The following is a 24,462-nucleotide window of genomic DNA, read 5'->3' as shown; positions in this document are numbered from 1 at the left end:
TTGAAATAGATAATCTCTGTTTCAATCAGGGAAAATCAGCAGGATTAAACTTTTTCGAACGAAACCATAAAGCCTGTCATTTTTTTTTTTTTTCAGCTTTCAGAAGGGCCCCCTAAGCCCGGGGCTTAAAGGAGCCATGAACAGAAAATGCAAGTTGGTTTTATTCGAAAGATTTCGTGTTTTATAGTGCCCCCAGCGCTTGTCCGGATACAAACGGTGCTTTATTCACTGAGAAATTAAAGCATTTAGGTTAAAATTTTGATTTTCCCGCTCAATCGTGCGTTTTCGTGGTCCCAAGTGACATCACTGAAACCGCTCTGCAGCCTAGAGTACCTTCATTCACGCATCCGCCGTACAGGGTAGAGACACGTATACCAACAATGTTGCGTATACGCTGGCGCCGCCATTTTCGGTTGCTCGCTCGCCGCCGAAGCAAGTCATTGTGTCAAAACCGCGCTAAAATTATCGCCGCAACGCGGTTTACTGAAGAAGTTTGAATCATATTGTCTGTTTCGCGTTGCTAGGTCTCGTGGGAAACGAAAAGAATAACGCGTTGAGCCCGTTGGCCCAATTGCGGCGGCACGGGACCGTTCAAAGTTTGTCTCCACCCTGTACAGCGGTGTTGGTGTGTTCCCGCGTTTCTTTACGTTCCGTAACCTAGATGGCGCCACCATACCGTGGCAAGCGTTTGGTTTGTTTTTGCCCGCATTTAAACCTGGCTTGTTTTTGTTCTGGGAGAAAATATTCGTTCCCTGAAACAGTGCTCGCTCGACAAATGGGGTCACGTAAGACACCGTTGCTTGCGTCAATCGGCCAGTGTCGTCTGAGACAACCCCCGTAGTGCTGTGCAGCGAAACCAAGCATGCTGTGCGCAGTACGAACAGCAGAACGCATCAGTACTTCTATGTTTACATGTGCTTTCGTAACTTCCACTGTTTGTCCCATCATTCTTATTGCTTTGTAAAGAATGTGCCCTAAATTTAAGCGCAAATCGCTCGTTCGTCTAGTTTGTAAGTTCTACCTAATTTGCGTCTGCTTCTGCCAGCCTCCACCAATCGCAGAGCAGTTTGTAAGTTCTACCTAATTTGCGTCTGCTTCTGCCAGCCTCCGCCAACCGCAGAGCTTAGCTCATGTGACGACATAGGTTCTGTTGCGGGAAATGAGCTGGTGGGTCGCATGACCATTCCCGTTTTTCCTAATTATGTAGCTTATTTGAGCGAAGTTTACGTTAAAAGTGGTGTCAGTATGATTCTAACGAGACAATCTTTTGAATGAACCAAACTTGTGTTTTCTCTTCATGGCTCCTTTAATTTGAACCTTTTGAACCATGGGTAATCCACCCCTGCCCCAGAGTATGGGTACCGAGGGCATTACCACGTTCTCTCAGCACGTTACTAGCAGCGGAACAAAAGTTAAAGGCTACTGTGCTCCGAATGGAGCTGGGTTGGAGACGAATACTTTTATAGTATTCGTCTCCAACCCAGTTTCGTCTCCAACGCAAACCGTTTTCGTTTTCCTCCAAACCACGGAGGAAAACGAAACTCTATCATATCGATGCCTGGTCATCGATAACCTAGTAAAAAAAAAGGTTGACAATTTTTGTTTTTTGTTTTGGAACGTGCGCGTGTATGGGCAGCTCAATTATTTAAGATGCGATTAATTGCTCAGGGATTTATGTAGGATGTTACGCCCTATCTGGGTGTTTTTCGAAAAAGGGTTTGTAACACTGGACCACTGGACATGCCAAGATGTCAGCGTCCTTGGTGTAGCGAGGCTATTAAGTGCTATGTTTGGTACGAAGAGCTTCGAGTCTGTTAAATGATTTAGAAAAAAATCTAACCGCGTAGTACAAATTCAAGCTAGTTGCACCTGTCACGAAGTGCGAATGGATTTAGAGAACGGTAAGTACTGGTTTTAATCACGTACTAAGTAGAAAGCGTGGGAAGGTGTAAAAATAGCTCTATCATCTTTGCTATGAACGTTATGCGCTTCAAATGCGCCACTCCCCAAATGTCAGGATACCGTGTCTCTTCTCGAACGGAAACACTTTATTGACTCTGGTGAAAGAAATGATTTCTTTGGCGTGTTTTTGTGTTGACGTAAAAACTTGATTCCCACGCAGTTCACGAAAACCAGAAACCGAAAGAGCAATGTAGGGAGCGTCAACCTGCTTCGAACCTCCACAAGCCGAATACTCAACCCTTGAGACGCAAAGGTGCGATTCGACGGAAAACCCTGCCCAATGAAGAAAAAATGCGCCCGCGCCATTACAGGTAATGTGACTCAAACTCCGTGGCAACGCAATGGATGGTGTTGTTCCACATACATTCCGTAGTGGGGCTCTTCGATTATCGGTACCTGATTCACGTCGGACTGTCCAAGACACATAAAAGTATTCGTTGTTCACATATGTCGCTATGGCGAGCGGAGTCGCCGAACTACCCGCGGACTGTCCACAGTGAGTATGGGAGTAAAAATCGGAGAACCCCAGAGACGGGATGTCAACCGGGCAATCTCGTACTGGTTCATATTGCTAAAACAGCAAGAGACGATGAACTTTGAAAAAGACAATATGACCCAGAGACGGGGTGCTGGGACCTTCGCAGTGTGTAATGGTTGCTTCTGCTCCGGGGAGATTTCATCTTGCGAATAACCGCATCCACACCAAAGGCAACAGGAATTTCAGCTTACGCTTGCCTTTAAAAAAATCTGCTGATATTACGTTTATTGCTTTTTAGACGTGCGTAAAGCAGGAAAAGATGATTTTTTGGGTGAAAAGTTTGAAACAGAAGCATGAGTGTCTCCCATTGTGTATACATTTTTCCTGTAGTATCAATGAAATGCCTCACCAGGAATTTATATAATTGTAATGTTTATGTTCAAACGAAAGGGTGATGATGATTATAATTCTGCGAATTGCAGGGGAGTCAGCGGTGAATTGTAGCACTAAGTGTGATGCTAGAAAAAAACCTGCAAGATATGTCTTTTACGGTTTTTAAAAAAACAGTGTGTTTTAATGTTCCTTGCCTAGCAGTAGTCCCCCCCTCCCCTTTAGTTTTAGATTTAACTGCGAAGAACAGTTATGGGTAGTTGCACACAGAAAGTTGGCTTGGGTTGAGTATAGCTGTGCTAAACAAGCATTTGAAAGATTTGAAAGGACATTTGAGTTGAATGGCCTTTGAAATTTCAAATGCCCTTTCAACTGGAAGGAAGTCTGCTGGTCTACACGACATTTCTCAAAGGCATTTGAAAGTTTCCAGGTTCCCCACCTTGTTCTGGTGTCGCCACTGCTGCCTTTTCGTTTTTGACAAAAAGTTTAATTTTAGAGTTAAGATTGGAGAAAAGAAAAAACAATTATTAGTGATAAAATTGATAATCTACAAGCACGCACAAAACATGCACTAGTAGCCTTTTTTAACTGCGAAGTCATTTAGCAAATTGTAATTTTTTGTGTCCCCAGTTAAAAAAATACCAAGAAATTGCCGAGTACACGCACGTGAGTGCAGGCCTTGTGGCGACTGCCCGGCAGTTAACAAAGCCAAGAAAATGCAGAGCGCTTGGGTGTAATGCCTTGCGACGACCGCCCAATGTCCCCTGCGTACGTTTGTCAAGCCAAGCATACCCATTCAGAAAGATTGGCCAAGATTGCCCCCTCCCCCCCCCCCCAAAAAAATAAAAAAACTCCAGCGTTCGGTGTAATTGTGACTACACTTGCTCGGAACAAGACCTGTCATAGCGTATGCCCCTCTAAGGGGATGTCCAATGATTATCACTTCCGAAAAAATGAAAGAAACTCGCGCTTATAGCAACACTGATGGAGTAAAGGTCATTGCAGCAGCAAAGAAGAAGCAAATGGGCTACAGGTGTGGGCTTATAAACTGTCGGGATGGTCGTGAAAATTGCAAACAGCTTCGCTACCTGGAAGTCTTACGTGTTAGTGTGAGCTTTCCTTTTTTTTTTTTTTTTTTTTTTGCACCGCCGGTATTGAGAGTACCAAGTTACCTTGTAATTGTAGAGCAAGTGAATGAAAACAAAAAAAAGTGAAAAATTACAAAGATCATGCTCTTTAAAACACCTGCTTTTACTTGTAAAAATTTGTTTTCTAATTACGGCATGCAGAAACTGCACCCGAGAGTACGGCTGTTAGTGTTTCAAAGGCCTTTGAGAACCTCAAAGGTCGTTGGTGGTGCTCCTTTGACTTAAATGACATTTCAACCAAAGGCCTTTGAAAAACTTTGTGTAGCACCTCAAAGGTGTCATTTAAGTCAAATGAAATTCGATGCAAAGGCCTTCAAAACACTCGTGTAGCACGGGTATTAGACGGAAGCAGCAGTGTGAGTGTACACGCACTGGACAAATGCGGGAAGAAAGAAGAAGCAGGGAATGACAGTCTAACAGCTGGAAAACAATGGCAAAAAAGAACTTCTCACACCGAGACCCTCAGTTTGAAATAGTGAGAGTAAAAACAGTTCTCGCACACAAGTTTCCTCTGATGTTTTCCTATTGCAGTCACTTGAAATTTGGTCTTTGTTTTTTAATGTTGTAGCTTAGTGCTGCATACTTCTTATAAATCTCAAGTCCTCTGGTGATATGAGCCAACTTACTTCGTTTTGAAGCGTGTAACTGACCAATGTAATATTTTTGAATGAAGTTGGCGCAACAAGCGCCGGTGATGCAGTGTTGTATGAAAAAATTGTAGGTGCTGAGCCACGAATGCGTTCAGATGTCCCTACACACACATCCCTAAACATTATTGTACATCTTAACACACACACAAGTGCTCTTTGAAAGCATTTTAAGCAGCACGAATACAACATTTTTAACTGTCCGTGCAACGATGCACCATCAGCTGCTGCGAGAGTAGGCGAAATCGCCAGCATCGTCTGCTTTTTTCCCCACGTTTTGTACTCTTCTCTGTGAAAAGATTTAATGAGTGTTTTGGTTTACCGTAACCTAATGACATTGTTAAGAACCATGCCAACTTGGAAACCAAACCTGCCATCCACTCCCACGTCGCCATCTCCCCTCTCTTTGGCCTTCATCTTGGCAGTCATCACTGCCAACAGGAAGGCCATTGCATGTGGGGTGTCGGATTTTGACGTTTGGCTATGAAGTCTTGCAAAATCGAGCTGGCCTCCTGAAAAAAACATAACAATGTTGCAGTCATTGCCTAAAGATCTTCTAAAAATTGTATTTTTTTAAAATGGGGAAACTTTGTTTCATAAAACATGAATTATGTACAAAACACTGTTTGGACTGATAGGTGCAAAAGCTAGTGGCCGGTCCAATGTAAAAATTACAAGTAATTCACAAGCAATTCAGCTGCAGAGCATGGATGGCTGGAGAAAAATGGAGATGTATACAAGATTACAGATCATACAACTGTAATTTTAATATTGGTCAAATAATTGTACAGACAACGGTACCAGCAGCCGGAGCAGTGGCTGTGGGACCTCACCGCGGCACAGCATTCCAAGAGTGCCTCGAGTGACACTAAACTTCGCTCTCACTCTCGCGCGGGTGCTTGTCATGCTTGATAAATTTCTAGTGCCGGCGTTGGGTCGCTCTGCTGATGACGTTTGCGACGAAGGGAATCGTACATCGCCGTTTGTCAAGCACATGGCGCTGTCACGCAGTAGCGTACAGCCACAGGGCATCAAACTATGGTGCTGTGAATGAACTGAGACCCGTTCTGTTAACAGCAGAGCGGTTCTAGCACTGGCCTTGACGAAAGTCCCTGCTCATATCACGTTATGCTCTTTCTGTGGTAACCTGCTCCAGAGAGAGTGTGACACCATGACACAAGCAGCTTTCTCCAGTTTAAAAAAAAATGTAAAAATAAAACAAACGTCCTAGGGCCTTCATATTTTAATGTAAGGCATATTGCCCCATAAAAATGTCTTCCCAGCTGCATTCATGTTTAGAGGTGAAGCCCACTTTAACTGCCGCAGTGTAGGACAATAGAAGTTTAGGACAATAGTGAGAAGTTTAGGACAATAGTGGTAGGGAAACCTGCACCGATAACATCAGCGCCACAAAAGACTGCGGAAAGGGAAATAAGTTTGAGAAACCTTCATTGGAAAAAAGCAGAGCAAAAGGTTTCCCCCGAGACAGCAGTGGGCCCGGACGGAATACCAATGCAACTGGTAAACCTACTTGGACCTAAAAGTAAGGAATCGTTTATGAGAGCAATAGATAAGGTGATAGAAACCAAACAAATACCAGAGGACTGGTTAGAAAGTAGGATGAATTTAATATATAAAGCAGAGGAGACAAAGCCAGTATTGATTCATACAGACCACTCACAGTAACGTCAGTGGTGTATAGATTCGTAATGCAGGCGATAAAATCAGAAATTAAAGTATGGATGGAAGAAAATGAAATACTTGGGGAACTGCAGAATGGATTTAGACAAGACAGGCGACTGGATGACAATCTGTTCGTGATAACGCAATGCATTGAAATTGCGAAACCACAGAATAGACCACTATAGATTACGTTCTTGGACATTAAAGGGGCATATGACAACGTAAACAGAGAACGGCTGTGGAGAATGCTGAAACTCCAGGGATTAGATGACGAGTTAGTACAGTTCCTTATAGCAATCTATAAAGACAATAGAGTGCACCTTACTTGGGAAGGACAGAAATGCGCCCAGCAGGTCAACATCATTTGGGGACTGAAACAGGGATGCCCTTTGAGCCCAATACTGTTCATGCTTTACATGGCAGGGTTAGAAAAGAAACTGAAAGAAAGTCAAGTAGGGTTTAGCCTAACCCATATGCTACAAGGCGAAGTGGTACAACAGCATATTCCGGGAATGACGCAGATGACATTGTTCTTTTAGCTGATAACCAAACCGTAATGCTATGGCTAATAAATATTAGCGGCCAGCAAGCCATTGACCTCGGATTAAATTTTAGTGCAGAAAAATCAGGAATAATGGTTTTCAGTGATGCTACCACTGACGTAGTGCCTATCCAGCAAGGTGAATTACCTAGAGTGAAGGAATTTAAATATTTGGGAGTGTGGATAAACGAAGGGGATAACTACTTAAGTACTCACGAGGAGCAACCTAAGGTTAAGGGAAAGCGAAACGCAGCTATAATGAAGCATAGAGCTCTGTGGGGGTATAACAAATATGAAGTAGGAAGAAGAATGTGGAAAGGAGTAATGGTTCCGGGTCTCACGTTTGCGAATGCTGTACTCTGCTTAAAATCAGATGTTCTATCAGGCCTTGAAGTAAACCAGAGAACGGTAGGACGTTTGGCCTTAGGCGCGCATGGAAAAACAATCAACGAAGCAGTTCAGGGAGATATGGGCTGGGCGTCGTTTGAAGTTAGAGAAGCTCAGAGTAAAATATGCTTTGAGATGAGGTTGAGGGCAATGGATCAACGAAGGTGGGCAGCTAAGGTTTTTAGGTACCTATACTTGAAAAGCGTGGACAGGCAGTGGTTAAGAAAGACTAGAAGACTAACGATGAAATACGGAAAGAACAGTGGAGAATCCAAAACAGCCAAGGTAATCAAAAAAGAGGCAAGGCAGATTGAAACGAATAAATGGAGGGAAAAAATGGAAGCTAAAACGTCGTTAGAGATGTACAGGGCTGAGAAAATGAAGCTCAGAAAGGAAAATTTCTACGATAATTCCCAGGGCAGTGCTTTGCTTTTTGAGGCTAGAGCAGGTTGCCTGCGAACTAAGAGTTTTGTGGGGAAGTATTCACAAAATGATGGGGTATGTGTGGTCTGCGGAAAAGAAACAAACTATGCGGCACATAGTGTTAGAATGTGAGGGTAGCCATCCAAATCTACATGAAGGGAATATTGGGCTTCCAGAAGCCCTAGGATTTAAAGGAGCCATGAAGACAAAATACAAGTTGGGTTTATTAGAAAGACTGCTTAGTCCCGATAACAATGATACCAATATCATCGCAATCTTCGAAGAAATAACGGAGATATTAAAGAAAACGTGTAAAGCTGAGGCGACCCCCTAGCCAATTTCCCGCAACTTTTCTATGACGTCACGGAACCTTGTTTGTGCGATTGACGGCCGCCTAACTGACCTGTCACGACGACACATGACTGGACACCTGTAATGGGGCCTCTAGTTCTATTTGACCGCATCACTTGAATGCTAACGTGCAGTTAACGCACTGAAAATTATGTTTTATTGTTGGCCCGTATGACGTCATTGTTGCTCATAACACGTCACTGTGGCGCGAAATTTGAAAGTTTTTAATTACTTCTTGCGTTTTTTTCGTTAAAAAACAGCTTTTGTGGCTCTAATGGAGCTGAGTGAGATACTGAATCCTAGTTCTTTCAAATTAAGCGAAGTTGTATTTTCTCTTCATGGCTCCTTTAAGGGTATCAGAGAGGAAGTTAACTTAAGGCTGTCGAGGGGACGAAAAGAAGGTTAGAATGCTGGTGGACGAAAAGCAGAGAGGGGAATATTGCCTAGGACCGTTACCACCTGTAACAGGGAAAAGAAAGTATTTCGGGCCTAATAAGCTTTAGTGCCTGCCCTAAGCAGCGCTAGTATTAAACCAAGAGTGTAAAACATGGTTATATTAGTCCTTTTTGGTAAGATGACATGTCATCACCCCGCTTCAAAGGGAAAACCAATAGCAATCATCATCATCATCATGTAAGTTTAGTCATTGTGAGCTGGCTTTTCCACATGGTGTTGCACAGTGAAGCATGGCCATTTACACAGGGCCTATGATTACAGAGAACGTTTCTAACTCTTGTGTTATTGATTGAAACTATCCCAAAACAGATTACATGATAATTAGCCGCTAAGGCAACTCTAACATTACGTGAAAGAAAGAAGCCGAAGCTAAAAAAATCGAGCACCGCTCCGTCTAACGACGACGATGGTTGAACACGAAGCTTTCTCGGGATTCTTTGCTTGGCCAATCCCACACTGCGAGTATGTGCTCCTCTGGAGGGAAGCACCACTTTTCTAGAATACCCACAGTAACTCTCGGCTGTGCACTCCGTAGGACTAACGTTTGGGTTTGGGGTGTATGGCGTGAATCGTACCTGCTGCTTGGCGTTTAGTGAGCAATTTTTTGAGTGGGTGCCTGTTTGAGGTGGTAAACCCCAAGATCTGGACGTTAGTGGTAGCATATGCTATACCTTAAAGGAGCACTGACACCAATTTTCGGCGTTAATGTTATTGCACAGTTCGCTTCCTTCACTGAACAGAATACCCTGGCTGAAATATGAGCGGCCTGCGACGCGAAGAACATAGTTCAATTGGATCTCATTTATCGCGCCGACGGAGCAGCGCGCGGAGCGGCACTCAGCAAATGGACATCAGCGTGCATCACTCCAAGAGAGGAAAAAGAAGTGATGCTACATCGCTCGTCAAAAACTTGTGACGTCACATCATGCGCGCGGCCCCACGAGCGGCAAGCGAGCGCAACACCCTCTCAAGCGGGTGCCGGTGACATCCGCACAAAGCGGTGAGGTCAGGCAGGGAGTCTGTCATATGCGCCGTTCGGGATGAAAGCGCGGGAATTTGAAACAAGCGGTTTTGAGGCCGTTCAATGTAATTAACTATCGCGCGCTAAAGTTTTTGAAGTGCTGTTTCAGGTTCGCTAGACCATTAAGCATCGATAAAAGCAATAAAAATGTAACATAAAATTTTCGTGTCATTGCTCCTTTAAAGGGACCCTGCAACACTTGCCATCGACTACTAGTAATGTATTTTTGGATAAAGTCTATTGTCCCAGAAATCTCCTCCCGCAAGAATTATGAAAATCCGTTCACAATTAACGAAACTACGCGCGACGAGAAATCGCGCATAATCGTTCCCTCTCAACTCGACCGCGAGCAACGCGACGAAAGCTGTGCGCTCTCTCCCGGAGAGGGGGGCGGCTCGCGGCGTTCTCTTCGGCGGCCTTCGATATATCACATGCCGGGTAGTTTTCTCCTTTTCTCCGCAACGCGGAGGGGCCTATTTCCGGTCTGGCGCCACAAAAAAGCAGGCATTGGTGCCGGCTCGCAAGTGCGCGCTCGGGCTGGTAGGGCGTTTTTGAAGCAATAAACGTTTGTAGTCGAGTGGTCCCGTTTAAACGGAAGTATTGAGCTCATCACTCAAACTCCGCGCGCACTCAAAACACAAAAGAAACGGCAAAACTGTGCCTACAGGCTCAGGCATAGAAGAGGTTCGTACACAGCGACGACGACGACGGAAATGGGAGAATCTAGCCGCGAAGTTGACCAGTGACAGCCGATCGGGCAGCCATGGCCTATGTGACGTCCCTTAGGCCATGCATAATGAGGAGAACCGAAGAGAGAGCGGTTGGTTTTTCCGCGTCTTTCACATCGATTTGCGCGCTCACCGCTTCACGTGCACGTGTAATATTTGGCTCAGGTATTCCTGACAGTGTAATCTAAACGTCACGCAGGTTACCTTGCACTGCTCAAAGAGTGTTGCAGGGTCCCTTTAAACGGCACACAGAGCAACGCCATTCTTCTAGTAACAGATTCTTTAGTTGTCTGAGTTTTCCAAACTGCTTCGAGCGTGTCGAAATGGATCAATCAGATAGACGGCAGCTTCATAATGTGAGGGACCCAGGTTCGATTCCGGCCACGAGAAGTGTTTTTTTCTCTCACTTCACCCACAATCATTCATCATCATTAGCATCAAAAAAAGTTTGCTTTCCTGCAGGGTGTATTGGCATACAGTGGCATCAGTGAGGACCCTAAAGCTTCGGTTTGACAGAATCTTTGCATAGGCAACCCACAGCTCCATCGTTCCTGCAGATTTCATACTGGGCGTAACTGGGTTTACTTTTTTTGTGGGCGGTTATATTCACCTTATGTTGCATAGCATTGTCTGTGGCCTATGGCCACTGCTGCTCAATTTTAGGTAATACGACGCAAGAGGCTGCAACTAAAGTGCAATTAAAGTGCGCTTTACCTCTAAGCGCGAATGCATTGCTGGGAGGACATTTTTTGGAGGGGTCTTGTATCAAAATATGGAGGCCCTAGGGCCTTTGTTTTATCTTTATAAAAATTTTTGAAATGGAGAAAGCTGCTCGTGTCTTGGTGTCACTCTCTCGGAGCGGTTTCCACAGAGAGAGAGCATAACACGATACGAGCAGAGGCCAGCGCTAGAACAGCTGCGTTGTTTACAGAACGGGTCTCAGTTCATTCACAGCGGCGTAGTTAGATGCCCTGCGGCCGTACGCAACTGCGTGACAGCACCATGTGCTCGATGAGCAGCGAGGTACGATTCCCTTCACCGCGAACGTCATCAGCACAGCGACCGAACACCACACTAGAAATTTGTCAAGTGTGACAAGTACCCGCGCGAGGGTGAGGGTGAAGTTTGGCGTCACTCGGGGCACTCTCGGCAAGAGCACGCGGAGCGTGATGGCGGCGGCGCAGTGCGGCCCCGCAGCTGCTCTGGCTGCCGGTGCCGTGGTTCGTATACTTTTTTGGCCAATGGTGCATGTTCACAAAATACACACCACGAATTCGAGATGAAAAATATGACGCTGAAAAAGAAAACTTGTAACGCTGTTTAGTGGTCATTTTAAAATTTCTCGCTTTTCTCACCTTTATCGGTAGTTCGTTCCATATTTTGACTCCACGGGACTCGATCAGGCATTCACCATATACATTGTTACATTGGGAAGGTTAAAATTGCAATTGGAGGCTTGCCTTTTACTATAAGAGGGTAAGGCGAAGAGGCTTAACAGAAGGGGAGAATTTGTGTTGAATATACATTGTTGATCAAGAGCGCAATTCTGTAGGTGGGCAAGGACCAAAACAACAGCACATGGTTATCGTGAAAAACGTTGCTCCTACCCTAATTAGTAATCACGGTCAGTGCTTGTTTTTGCAGACGAAGTAAAGGCAACAGGTAGGTTTATGGATAGGTATATGTTTGACAGGCATTGACACACTTAAACCAGGCTAGTTTAGGGTTGCCACCTGCCCGGTTTTGGACCGGCCCGACCGGTTTTTTAAACAGCGGGCCGGTTGCCGGTCCGTATCTAAAACCGGCCGTCATTGGCCGGTTTTTTGGCCCGTGGGCCGTGATTATGTCCGTTTTGGCGTTTTATAAGTGTCAATTCAACAACCAAGACGATGAATATGTGTCGACAAGCTGCGCAAAGACACGCGAGCAGAGAAAATACGCAGGCGAGTGCGCTGCCTGAGATGGAGGGGGACCTAAGGGAGGAACAAAACAAAATGCTACCGCCGCGATCAGCAATTGCGGTTACGTTTCAGTGAAATCACTTTCAGTACAAACGTTATGTTGATTTCTCTCTAAGAAAACACCACAATAAATGGCACTGCTTGTCAGAAACATGGCGTCTTTTTTCTAACACAAAATAAACATTCTATATTTCCCCCCCCCTTCCCCCCCCCCCCTCCGAATGGCCGTTTTTTTTTTTTTTTTTCGGGGAAAAGTGGCAACCCTAGGCTAGTTGCCATTTTCTTCCTTTTTTTTTTAGTGGATGTTCAGCATTAAAACATTTCTCGATTTCATTCAACAGAGGGACTCAAGCAAGCTCTGGAGGCTGATTACACCGAGAATCTCAAGACTGGAGCTGTCACCGACCTGCGGTAGAGCTACCAACAAGGTAGAGGCCATTTACACTTTCTCATGTCGCCAGTACACAATCACAAAATGTTTCTCCAGCGCAATTTGTGGATCTTGCACATCTGTTCCATTGTGCACCATGTTTTATGTTTGAGTATCAGAATACTCTTCTAAGAGATGTCGTTTACGTAAAATATTATTTAAATACCTATGCTGTACTTGTGGAGTATTAGTTGGGCACCTGTCTGTAGGTTAAAGTTGCATGCTGCTCGGCTTGTTATCGGCAGCACTGAGTAAATAAGAAAGAAGGCGAGCACTTATGTCCAGATTGCTCACACCACGACTGTCATTATTAGCGAGTGGTTCGCACTTAAAAGAAAGGATAACTTGTTTAAAATCCTGCCTTGGTCCAGCATAATAACACAAGTATTGGCACCACAGAGCCTCAAGGCCACCGATATAAAAACATTTATTGTCTGCTAGTACAGTTAGTCTAATACAATCAAATGCTACAACAACAGAGTTTGCGTTTATGAAATTTCCGCTACAGTTAAGGATTTCCAGTTTTTCGTTAGTTCCAGGGGGAGGTAATGCACAATGGTTCTTTTGGAAGAGCGTGCCTTCCATCACTCTCATGGCTATAGAGCTAAGCTTCTTGCAAGGGGCATGCGCTTGACGTAGCTTGGTAGTGTGGGGTGGCACGCATCTATGACTGTATGTTGTTTCATTTCATTTGCAAGTTTTTTTCTTTTTATCTTTGTCTGGTACCGCTATCATATATTACGTGCCCCAAGTAAAGCTGTTCAGTTGAAGTCTAGCGATTGTCCTGTTTGCTTCTCTCTACGTCGCTGTCTTTTTCCGCTGGTAAAATGGCTCTAAGGTGTTTTGGGGGTGCATTCGCACTGCCCCCACCACCCTATGTGATACTTTTAATCGTTGCTCTGCTGGCGTGTTGGATTGGGCGTGACAGTTTTCAAAGGGCATCGCTAGGCTATGCAGTGGTGCTGGTTGCATTGCTGCTCGCAGCCATCAGTGGCAAAAGATTCCGCCGCTTTTGGGTTTGTGCAGGCTACACACACTCAGAAACATGGCTTTTTGCACTCCATAAAGTGCTCGCGGGCAGCAAAGTGTTGCCTGCCTATCGGGTTCCTCGTGGTGTGCTTTTGGGATGCGAGACGTTATAAAGAGACAACAAAATATGCCTCAACAAGCACATCTCGAGAGTGAATCGCCAGGAGAATTATCGACATTTCAAAAAAAAAAAAAAAAAAAAATGCTGCTGCTGCTTGAATCTGTGTTTCTTTTTGTTTTTTTTCCCCCCCACCCATTTGGCTTGACCCGTTCCGCTACCAAGTAACGACATCACTTAGTTCAGCGCTGTTGTGACGAAGTATTAATACAAAGCACCCGTGCAGAGGAAATTCTCTCTTTGGTGACCAAAGCTGTGTAGTGTACATAAACCAGCAGCGGAGTATTAGGAGTGTGGGACGTAGTCTGTGCGGCCATTTTTCTTCCACTATGCCCGTGTAATTTTGGTCCCTCAATGATAGGCGCTCTCGTTTCTGGTGCGTGTCTGTCTTTGAGATGGTGCACCTGATTGGCTGCGATGCAAGGAGCTAAACCCGCGCTGCACATGCATGGAGGACCGACAGTCCACACTCGTTCATATTCACTCTCGGGTTGTAAACCATTGATATAGCTCCATCTCGAGCCACTCGTTGTGTGTGTGAGTTTAGATGGGGGCTCTCAAGCAAGCCAATTAGATAAAGGCACTCCTTGACAGGAAACGGCATTGTACAGCCGCCGATCCTAGCCGATATGTGACAAACACAGATATGGACAAGCAACAACACCTACAAAATGTGACCGCCGCTTCTAGATGATGTAATGAGTTCGCATACACACTGTCATGACGTCATACAGTCGTGATGGTGCAAGAAAATAACAAAACAAATGGTAGAAATAGATACAAAATAATAAAACATTAATTTCAAAACGATAAAATTATCTCTTAAAGTTTTAAAGGCCTGTCTAATCCAGCACCCTTATGAGATTAACTCAATAAGGAAAAAAACAAATCAGCACAGCCAACACGCCAGTAGTTGGCCCTTTTGCATACACACGTTCCAAATAGGTGCCTAGGTAAAATAATTTCGAATGGCAATAGAGTGAAACAAGCTTATTTTTTACGACGCGTGTCATAGCATCAGAACTTCTGTATTTCCTTGCCCTCCCCTCGACGCAACCGCGCAAAGGGCCTGATATGAAAGCTGTAAATTTTTTTTAACAACTAAATTGGCTTGTTAGTAAGCATGAAATCGATGTAGTTCAACATCACACATAGCCCATGAGACAAGTGGTCCTGAGAGAGAACTACAAGTTTATGTATACCTCGCAGTTTTTTTCCAACATGCAAAATTCCTCATCTCGGGCGCTTTCAAGTTCTCTTTTGCCGTAGCAGTCCTGAATTAAGTGACAGCTGTAGCTTGGGAGCGGAGAAGGCCCCACCAAATTAAAGGGCAGCCTCAAAAGTTGGATTGATTTTTATGGCGAAGCTGTGTGTGTTTAACTGGGCCCCCCCACCCCAACCCAGTTCTGGCATTGCATGGAATGAAAGCTCGGGGACATGTGTTCAGCCAATGAAAAAATTTATAAAAAATAAAGATGAGCATGTTTTAGGGCCTCCATATTTTAATGAAAGATGCTTATATTGCCGCTAAAAAATGCCTTCTTAGCAATGCATTCATGTTTAGAGGTGGAGCCAAATCTAGGGAGATTAGCGTCAGCTTGGTTTTTATAACCTGGCTTTCCTGCATTGTATGTTGCGCAGTGAAACGTAGGAATCTACGTAGGGGGTATGGTCACAGCCCCACTTTATTCTCCTCTCCACCGCCACCGCCTCTTTCCCAAATCGTGTGTGCTGCTCACCACGCACGATGTCTCTTTCTCCCTTGCTGTTTTTATGTGTGCCTCTGGGGGACTGGGGGAGCACGTGCAGTCAGGCCTCGCGTGCTCACCATTGGCATGCTCGTTCTCCTGGAGGAGATTTCTACGTGGACATCTCATGGTCCGATGTGACCTGACTGCGGTCCTCCACGGTCAAACGGTCTGGGTTGGTGTGTTACACGTGGACAGTAAGATGCCTACGACGTGGGTGGGAAAACGGACAGCCCCATGTTTGTCCTCTAGAGTAAAGCTGTAGTCCTTCCAACTTTCATTCAGCTAATTAGGTAGGAAGTATGGCCGATCGCAAATTACAAAACAAACTTGTTTTGTTGCGTGCACCCTTGTACAGTGCCTAGTTTCACTGGTCATCCTTCTTTACAGAGCCGAAGGTTGCCTTTTTTTTTTTTTTTGCTAAGATGATAATTCCTCTTAGCGATTCAAACTCCGGATGTGCTTGTTGAGGCATATTTTGTTGTCTTTTTACAGTGTCTTGCATCAAAAAAGCACGGCCCGAGATAATAGGCAGGCAACACTATCCCGCCCGTGAGCACTTTATGGAGTGCAACAACCCATGTTTATGAGTGTGTGGATTCTGAGCGGCGGATTCGGTCACCACTGATGACTGTGAGCCGCAATGTAACCAGCACCGCTGTATAGTCTGGCATTGCCGTTTGGAAACTGTCACACCCAGTCCAAAGCGCCAGCAAAGTGACGATTTAACACCCCCAGGACACCGCCCCTTGGTTCCCGATGGCGCTCCTACGGGGCACAGTGATTTACTTTGGCCACCGCTCCCATGCTCCGTTTACTTCTGCGTGGACCTGTACATGTACATAATAATGAGTAGAGATAGTTCACACCTACGGAGTTAACAAATCAAAGTCCTGCATGCACCCACACAGACACTGCCATTCAATTCAGCTTTGAAACCTCGCAAATTTTGTGTAAATTAACACACTAAAAAAACCAACACCAACACTGAAGCATAAAACAAGCAGTGCAACTTAAAGGAGCCATGAAGAGAAAACACAAGTTTGGTTCATTCAAAAAATTGTCTCGTTAGAATCATACTGACACCACTTTTAACGTAAACTTCGCTCAAATAAGCCACATAATTAGGAAAAACGGGAATGGTCATGCGACCCACCAGCTCATTTCCCGCAACAGAACCTATGTCGTCACATGAGCTAAGCTCTGCGATTGGCGGAGGCTGGCAGAAGCAGACGCAAATTAGGTAGAACTTACAAACTAGACGAACCAGCGATTTGCGCTTAAATTTAGGGCACATTCTTTACAAAGCAATAAGAATGATGGGACAAACAGTGGAAGTTACGAAAGCACATGTAAACATAGAAGTACTGAAGCGTTCTGCTGTTCGTACTGCGCACAGCATGCTCGGTTTCGCTGCACAGCACTACGGGGCTTGGGGTTGTCTCAGACGACACTGGCCGATTGACGCAAGCAACGGTGTCTTACGTGACCCCATTTGTCGAGCGAGCACTGTTTCAGGGAACGAATATTTTCTCCCAGAACAAAAACAAGCCAGGTTTAAATGCGGGCAAAAACAAACCAAACGCTTGCCACGGTATGGTGGCGCCATCTAGGTTACGGAACGTAAAGAAACGCGGCAACAAACCAACACCGCTGTACAGGGTGGAGACAACCTTTGAACGGTCCCGTGCCGCCGCAATTGGGCCAACGGGCTCAACGCGTTATTCTTTTCGTTTCCCACGAGACCTAGCAACGCGAAACAGACAATATGATTCAAACTTCTTCAGTAAACCGCGTTGCGGCGATAATTTTAGCGCGGTTTTGACACAATGACTTGCTTCGGCGGCGAGCGAGCAACCGAAAATGGCGGCGCCAGCGTATACGTGTCTCTACCCTGTACGGCGGATGCGTGAATGAAGGTACTCTAGGCTGCAGAGCGGTCGGTTTCAGTGATGTCACTTGGGACCACGAAAACGCACGATTGAGCGGGAAAATCAAAATTTTAACCTAAATTGTTTAATTTCTCAGTGAATAAAGCACCGTTTGTATCCGGACAAGCGCTGGGGGCACTATAAAACACGAAATCTTTCGAATAAAACCAACTTGCATTTTCTCTTCATGGCTCCTTTAAAACAAATGTCAGAGCAAGTACAACTGCATTTCAAGACTTGTTAGGCGAGATGTTTCAGTGTTGAATCATCCACTGTGATATTGTTCACAACAATTTCTGCAGGTTAGTGACCAAGCATGTATTACAGAGTACAGAAAAGAGATGCATGGAATCAGTGGTGTACACCGGATATTATGTCAGGGGGGGACAGATTTCATAAAAAAGGGCAACTTGGGAAAAGTAAAAGAAGACCACAAGAGGAAAAAGGAATAAATTAAAATGCATAAAAGAAAACTATGGGTTGTCGTGAGCATATTCTAAATCAACTTCGGATTGATCAGTTTTTTTTTTTTTTTTTTTTTTTTTACATGTGGCAGCGCATTATTTCTGATTGCTGAGGTGAGGCCATACATTGGATCTGTGTAGAATTAGTACACATTAAGTGTAAAATTCCAAAACAGAAATTGAGCTGCATGCTATGTATGCTTCAACAGGACAGCAGGAATGCAGTCTGTACGTCACACAGCACAAATACAAAAAGCTAGATCAGAACAGCAACAAAATGGTGGTGTTAACCTGCTGAGCTTGCAGTGTTTGGTGTTGTGGAGTTGCACTTCCTCAGCAAAGGCAGCCCTGTTATGACATGGAAGCCACCAGTGTGAGCTGTTTTAGGCTCTTTGCATGGTCTTTTCAGCCTACATGTAGTGAAAAGGCTTGATGAATCATCTGTAGAACATCGTTCACGCTTTCATGGTGAACAACACCATGGTGAACAACACCATGGTGAACAACACACTTTCGTGGTGAACGTGTGCTGAACAAGTGAAGCTGCGTTCTAAGCATGAGATGAACTCTTGAACAGCTAGACTGATAGGTAGAAAAGCCACCCCAATCATTGTGATTGATACCATGTTCTGCCACCATGCCTAAGCAATTGTTTCGTGCCTAGGTGCGAAGCCATGGTTTGGGCGTTGCTTGAGTACCATTCATGCATTGTAGCAACCCATATTCACAAGAAAGACTGTGAAGCACCCCCAACAAGCTCAGTGGACTTTCATTCCCCTGCATACAGCATGCGACCCCACCCAACAGTGGGAGGCGTCAGCGCCTCCCACCACTGGCTGCATCAGACCTCTCTGCGCATCCCCGCCTTTTGCTCATTGCACTGCCCCTTCTAGGTCACTGCAGTACCACACCTCCATGCACCACACATTTGTTCTGAAACTGCAATGGAGGGGCCATTGCATAGAGTTTCTTACAATATACACTAGAGAGGAATCTGGCACTAGCATCTATGCGGCTCACATCAAGGCCGTCTGTGTCGTCATGGGCCGCCATTATACATTGTGCTCGCCTTAGTTTCATCATTGGCTTGGATTGAAACGTTTTAGTGACTGCAAATTTAAACAAACTTCCACAAAAACGCGAAAAATAGTGTGCAATTATGTAAGTGGAAAATATAACAGGCTGTTTTAAAACTAAAGAAAAAGGAAATAAAGCGTATTTTTGCCGGAATGGTTGTGCCTGCTATTCCGCAGGCCAAGGTTGTAGTCACGAACAAGGTTAATATTTGGGGGAAATCTCATTAGAGACTGATTTTATTAATTTTACCATTATTGCAAATAATAAATTGCTTGAAGAGTTAGGAAAGTTTTTTGAGCGTGCCTATTAAAACGTTGCCTTCATGGTGAACTGGTGCACCGACCGCCAACTTAGTTTAACAAGAAAAAAGAAAACGTGGCGTTAAACAGTCGTGCACGATGACAAGATAGGACACATACAAGCGCCCATATCTGTCGTATCCACGTGGTCGTATCTTGTCTTCGTCGAAATACGTTTTGTTTCTTTTCGTCGGCTACAAATTTCGCAGCGGCATATTACCCACTCAGTCATGCGTCCTTCGACTGCGGCATGAGCAAAGTCAGGTGGGATCACGCACTGCCTTCTGTTTCACCGAACATGGCTACCGCAGAACAGGGAGGATTTCGGCTTCCTTGTAGCTCGTAAACATGATAATGCATAGTAAAGAAAGCAAATCCCAAAAACCGCTTAAGAATCCAATTATCATGCCGAGCCCAAGCCAAAAAGGGGGGTCTTCTCATGAACCCCCTATGACGACATGGCTTACAAGGTGCAGTTTCATTGTGTAGTGGCAATGACGTTGCATCTAAGACATGATGTTGGAATAACTTTTAATGAAGCTCACTTGCCGTCCAGTTACAGTCAAGCCATACCTGGAAAAACTATCTCGGCCCCGGCATAGGCCAGCATAGACCCCAAGTGCGTTGCAGCGATGTTTTCATTGATTTTTGCGAGATTATTTTGACGTGTAAGCACAGCACTGTTCGGTAAAATGCTGGAGCTTCCAAAACGATTTCGGTAACCATTTGTATGGCTTTCAGTGAAGAAACCGTTACTGTGCAGCCGACCAGGAACTGCCAGTGATGTAGCAGTTTTGTGCAATGGACCAGTGTGCTTCCATCACTTAATGGCACTTCTGTCAAGGGGAGGGTGAAGAGCCTCCACGGAGTGGTTGTTATAATTGCTCGATTCAAATACACACCTTTCAAACTTTCATAGCATCAAAGATTGCCTGGCCTGCTGCAATGCAAGCACTAAAATAAAAAGTAACATGTTCTCAACCCTGACACTGCACACACTGCTTGTGCAGTGTCAGGGTTAAAGGGACCATGTGGACAAAATACAAGTTTGTTTTATTTGAAAGATTTTGTGTTTTATAGTGCTTCTAGTGCTTGTCCGGCAGCAAACGATGCCATATTCACTGAGAAATTAATCAATTTAGGTTAAAACTCTGATTCTCCCGCCAAATCGTGTGTTTTCGGGACGTCTGCCATGAAGTCACAAATGAACTTCCACTGTGTCATTCGGCTTTGTAGCCTTGCTTGCCAGCAGTCCTCCAAGATGGCGCTGCCATACTCATCCATGGACTGTTGCCCGCCTTTGCTTTGTTTTTGACCGTATTTGCACCTGGCTTGTTTTTGTTACTGTAGAAAGTAATCGTTTCGTAAAACATGGGGTATCCTCGACAAACAGGGTCATGTAACACAACATCGCTGATGCCAATCGGCTAGTGTCATGCAGGGCAACTCCAAAGTTCCAGACTTCTTTCTGTGCAGCCAAAACAAGCATAGTGCACGCAGTACCAACAGCAGTATGCACTAGCACTTATATGTGTACGTGAACTTTCATAACTTCCATTGTTTACCCCACCATTCTTACTGCTATAAATAAATATGCATTATATTTAAGCAAAAATAATTCATTCTGCAAGCTTATAAGCCCTGTCCAACTTGCGTTTACCTTTGCTGGCCTCAGCCAATAGCGTGGCTGTGCATATTACGTTATAGGTCCTAGTGCGGGAAATGAGCTAGTGGGTCGCATAGCCATTCCCTTTTTTTCTAATTATATAGCTTATTTAAGCGAAGTATGTGTTGAAAGTGGTGTGAGTATGATTCTAACGAGGCAATCTTTCGAATGAACCAAACTTGTGTTTTGTCTGCAGGCCCCTTTAAAGGAGCCATGAACACAAAATACAAGTTTGTTTTATTCGAAAGATTTCATGTTTTATAGTGCCCCCAGCGCTTGTCCGGATACAAACGATGCCTTATTCACTGTGAAATGAATCAATTAAAGTTGAAATTTGATTTTCCCGCGAAATCGTGTGTTTTCGTGGTCTGCAATGACATCACAGGAACCGACCGCTCTGCAGCGTAGGGTGCCTTGATTCACGCGTCCACCGTACGGGGTGGAGACATGTATAACCTGGTGCCACCATTTTGGGTCACTTGCTCACTGCCGAAGCAAGTCATTGTATCAAAACCGTGGTAAAATTATCGTCACAATGCGGTTTACTGGCGAAGTTTGAATCATCTTATCTGTTTCGCGTTGCTGGGTCTCATGGAAAACGAAAACAAGGTGTTGAGCACGTTGACCCAATTGCGGCGGCACGGGACCGTTCAAAGGGTGTCTCCACCCTGTATGGCGGCGCTGGCATCGAGGTACTCTACTGCAGCCGATTGTGCACGGCCAGGCAATAGCGGCGGCGTTCGCGCGTTTGTTTACGTTACTGAACCTAGATGGTGTCACCATACCCTGGCTAGCCGTTTTCTGCCTTTGGTTTGTTTTTGACCCTATTTAAACCTGGCTTGTTTTTGGTCTGGGAGAAAATAATCATTTCGTGAAACATAGTGCCCGCTCGAAAAATATGGTCATGTAAGACACTGTTGCTTGCGTCAATCGGCCAGTGTCGTCTCAGACAACCCCAAAGCCCCGCAGTGCTGTGCAGCTAAACCAAGCATAGTGCGCGCAGTAACAACAGCAGTACGCATCGGTACTTCCATGTTCACGTGTGCTTTCGTAACTTCCACTGTTTATTCCACCATTCTTACGGCTTTGAAAAGAATGTGCCCTAAATTTCAGCACAAATAGCTCGTTCGGCAAGCTTATAAGCTCTGCCTTATTTGCGTTTGCTTTTGCCGGCCCTCGCCAATCGCAGAACTGGCTGGTATGACATCATAGGTTCTGTTGTGGGAAATGAGCTACTGGGTCGCATGGCAATTCCCTTTTTTTCCTAATTATATAGCTTATTTGAGCGAAATTTACGTTAAAACTGGTGTCAGTATGATTCTAACGAGGTCGTCTTTTGAATGAACCAAACTTGTGTTTTGTCTTCATGGCTCCTTTAAGGATACGTTTGTGAGGTTGTACATCACCTGCAGTTAGGTGGCTGCTAGAGATTCCGAAAGAGCAGATTGCTCAATGTCCTGGCACCTTGCAAGGGCTAGATCTGTGGATATCAGTGTTGTAGGCGTTACCGAAAAAAAGTAACTAAATACGTTACTCGGTACTTGCAAATAAAAGTAATGCGTTACCGACCTACGTTACCTCAAAATAAAAGGGACGCGTTACCGTTACCGTTACTGATAAAAAGTAATGCACGTTACTGTTGCGTTACTTGTCATTCACGAACTAAAACATTTCCTGTTTCCTGTTTCGACGATTGATATGTGCGTAAGCGCCATAGCTTATATATGTCCATGTGGAAACTTAATTACCCTCTCTTTTTTAGCGTTTCACCCGAATAATTACAAGAAAAAACGCGGAAGTATATATGAAGCTGATTTATAACATGTTGGCACGGAACTTAAGTGAAGAACTGGCCTCCCTCATTAGCACAGAAATTAAGACCAGCCGAGATTGAAACTTTGAATATATTTTATTCACAACATGTCGAAGTACAGATAGTTGCTGTGAACAAGTTCCTCCGTTACCCGAAGCACACTCTGCTGTTGTACTTCAGCAACAGCTGAATTTCGAAGCTGGAACCTGACATTCTACCTCACTACTTGGTAAACACGTCCGCGCCTACGCTAAATAGGCGTTCAACGGATGTGCTCGATGGTACTGCCGTGTTTACTTTGAGAAACAGCTTGTGCACCAGAGGGAAGCTGTTTTTTAGCTCCCGTCAGTGCAAAGCTGTGTGGCACCAAAAAGTACCGCGAAAGCTCATCATCCCCGGACAAGGAGGTGCATTCATTTCCAAGCAGGTTTGCAAAGAAATCTTCTTCTGCTGCGGTCGCTTTTAGTGGGGAAGCGGGGCTCTCGACAAGTTCTAGGAAGTAAAGTAACGTAACGTAATTTCGTTAACGTTATTCAAAATAAGTGACGTAAGTACGTTACCCGTTACTTCTTTGGAAAAGTAACGGGCACGTTACTACGTTACCAAAAAAAGTAACGCGTTGCCGGTAACGCCATTACTTGTAACGCATTACCGCCAACACTGGTGGATATGCATGCATTTATGTTCACACATTCACATTTGCATGACACATTTGCACGTATACAAACACTGGTATGTGTATGTATGCACACACTTGTATGTGTGTGTACTACACACACATGCAGTGTAGACACACACACACACATATTATGACACGTGTGTGTCTACACACAGATCAGCACTTTTCCTGTGCTTTTCTCCCATCTTTGTCCAGTTATTTTTGCGCTGTGAAGATTAACTTGTACCAACTAGCCCGGTTTTCTACTTTACCCCAGGGTCTACTTGTCACGGTGCATGGGAATGCCCCACCATGCACACCCTCTGCCTGCCCCTTACCTAGAGCAGTGGGGGAGCAGGCTGACCAGCTCACTGCTTGAGGGACAGGACTACCCAGGCAGTAGGGGCTGAACAGCATTCTGGAATTCGGAGATGCCACCCACTTCCCTTAATTCTTTTTATTTATGCTACTAAAATGTTTTTCACCACCACTCTAGGTGGCATTAATAGACATCACAAGCTGAGACAAGTTAGGAACAAATTTGTATCAAGTTAGCAGCGAATAGAAATAGAGCGCACCATTGCTGTTGAGGCTACTAGTTCCGTTTGGAAGCTAGTTTAAATGTGTTCTCCCAACTCATTCGGTCACCAATGCTGTTTGCTTTTCTAGTATTCTCGTGTACCTTCGAACTAATGGTGTTAACAGAGAATGTCGTTAAATTTCTCATGTGCCAGAGGTATAATTTTAACATTTCTTGATTTTATGGAACCAGTTTTGATTCCCAAGAGGAGAGCAGTTGAGCTTAATATGTTCTGCAATTTTATAAAACTCCCAATTATACAATATCTTCTGACACTGACAGCTTTACAAAATCAGTAATCAGTTGTCAGACCTTTTAATCTATACCAGCTGCCATAAATACTTTTGCAGGCGGATGGCATGCCACGATGCACAAGCTACAAGCGGACATATCGATGCAAGACGACGCATGGCCTACAGCATGCATGGACAAAGACTTTTGCAGCTTTGAAGAGGAGCTTCACAAATAATGAT

The 24,462-nt window shown here is 44.7% G+C and overlaps 1 long non-coding RNA gene across 1 annotated transcript; it reads left to right on the top strand.

The window, feature by feature from the left end:
• The first annotated feature begins 1,729 nt into the window (after positions 1-1,729).
• LOC144145221 (uncharacterized) lies at positions 1,730-24,462 on the top strand. Its single transcript, XR_013317452.1, has 4 exons — positions 1,730-1,901; positions 2,123-2,273; positions 12,518-12,604; positions 24,340-24,462. It is a non-coding gene; the product is annotated as an uncharacterized LOC144145221 (long non-coding RNA).

Source organism: Haemaphysalis longicornis, unplaced genomic scaffold, assembly GCF_048455015.1.
Source record: "Haemaphysalis longicornis isolate Haplotype H1 unplaced genomic scaffold, Haemaphysalis longicornis Haplotype H1 scaffold_1, whole genome shotgun sequence".
Taxonomy (NCBI): Eukaryota; Metazoa; Arthropoda; class Arachnida; order Ixodida; family Ixodidae; genus Haemaphysalis; species Haemaphysalis longicornis.
This window is presented reverse-complemented; position numbering and strand designations above follow the sequence as displayed.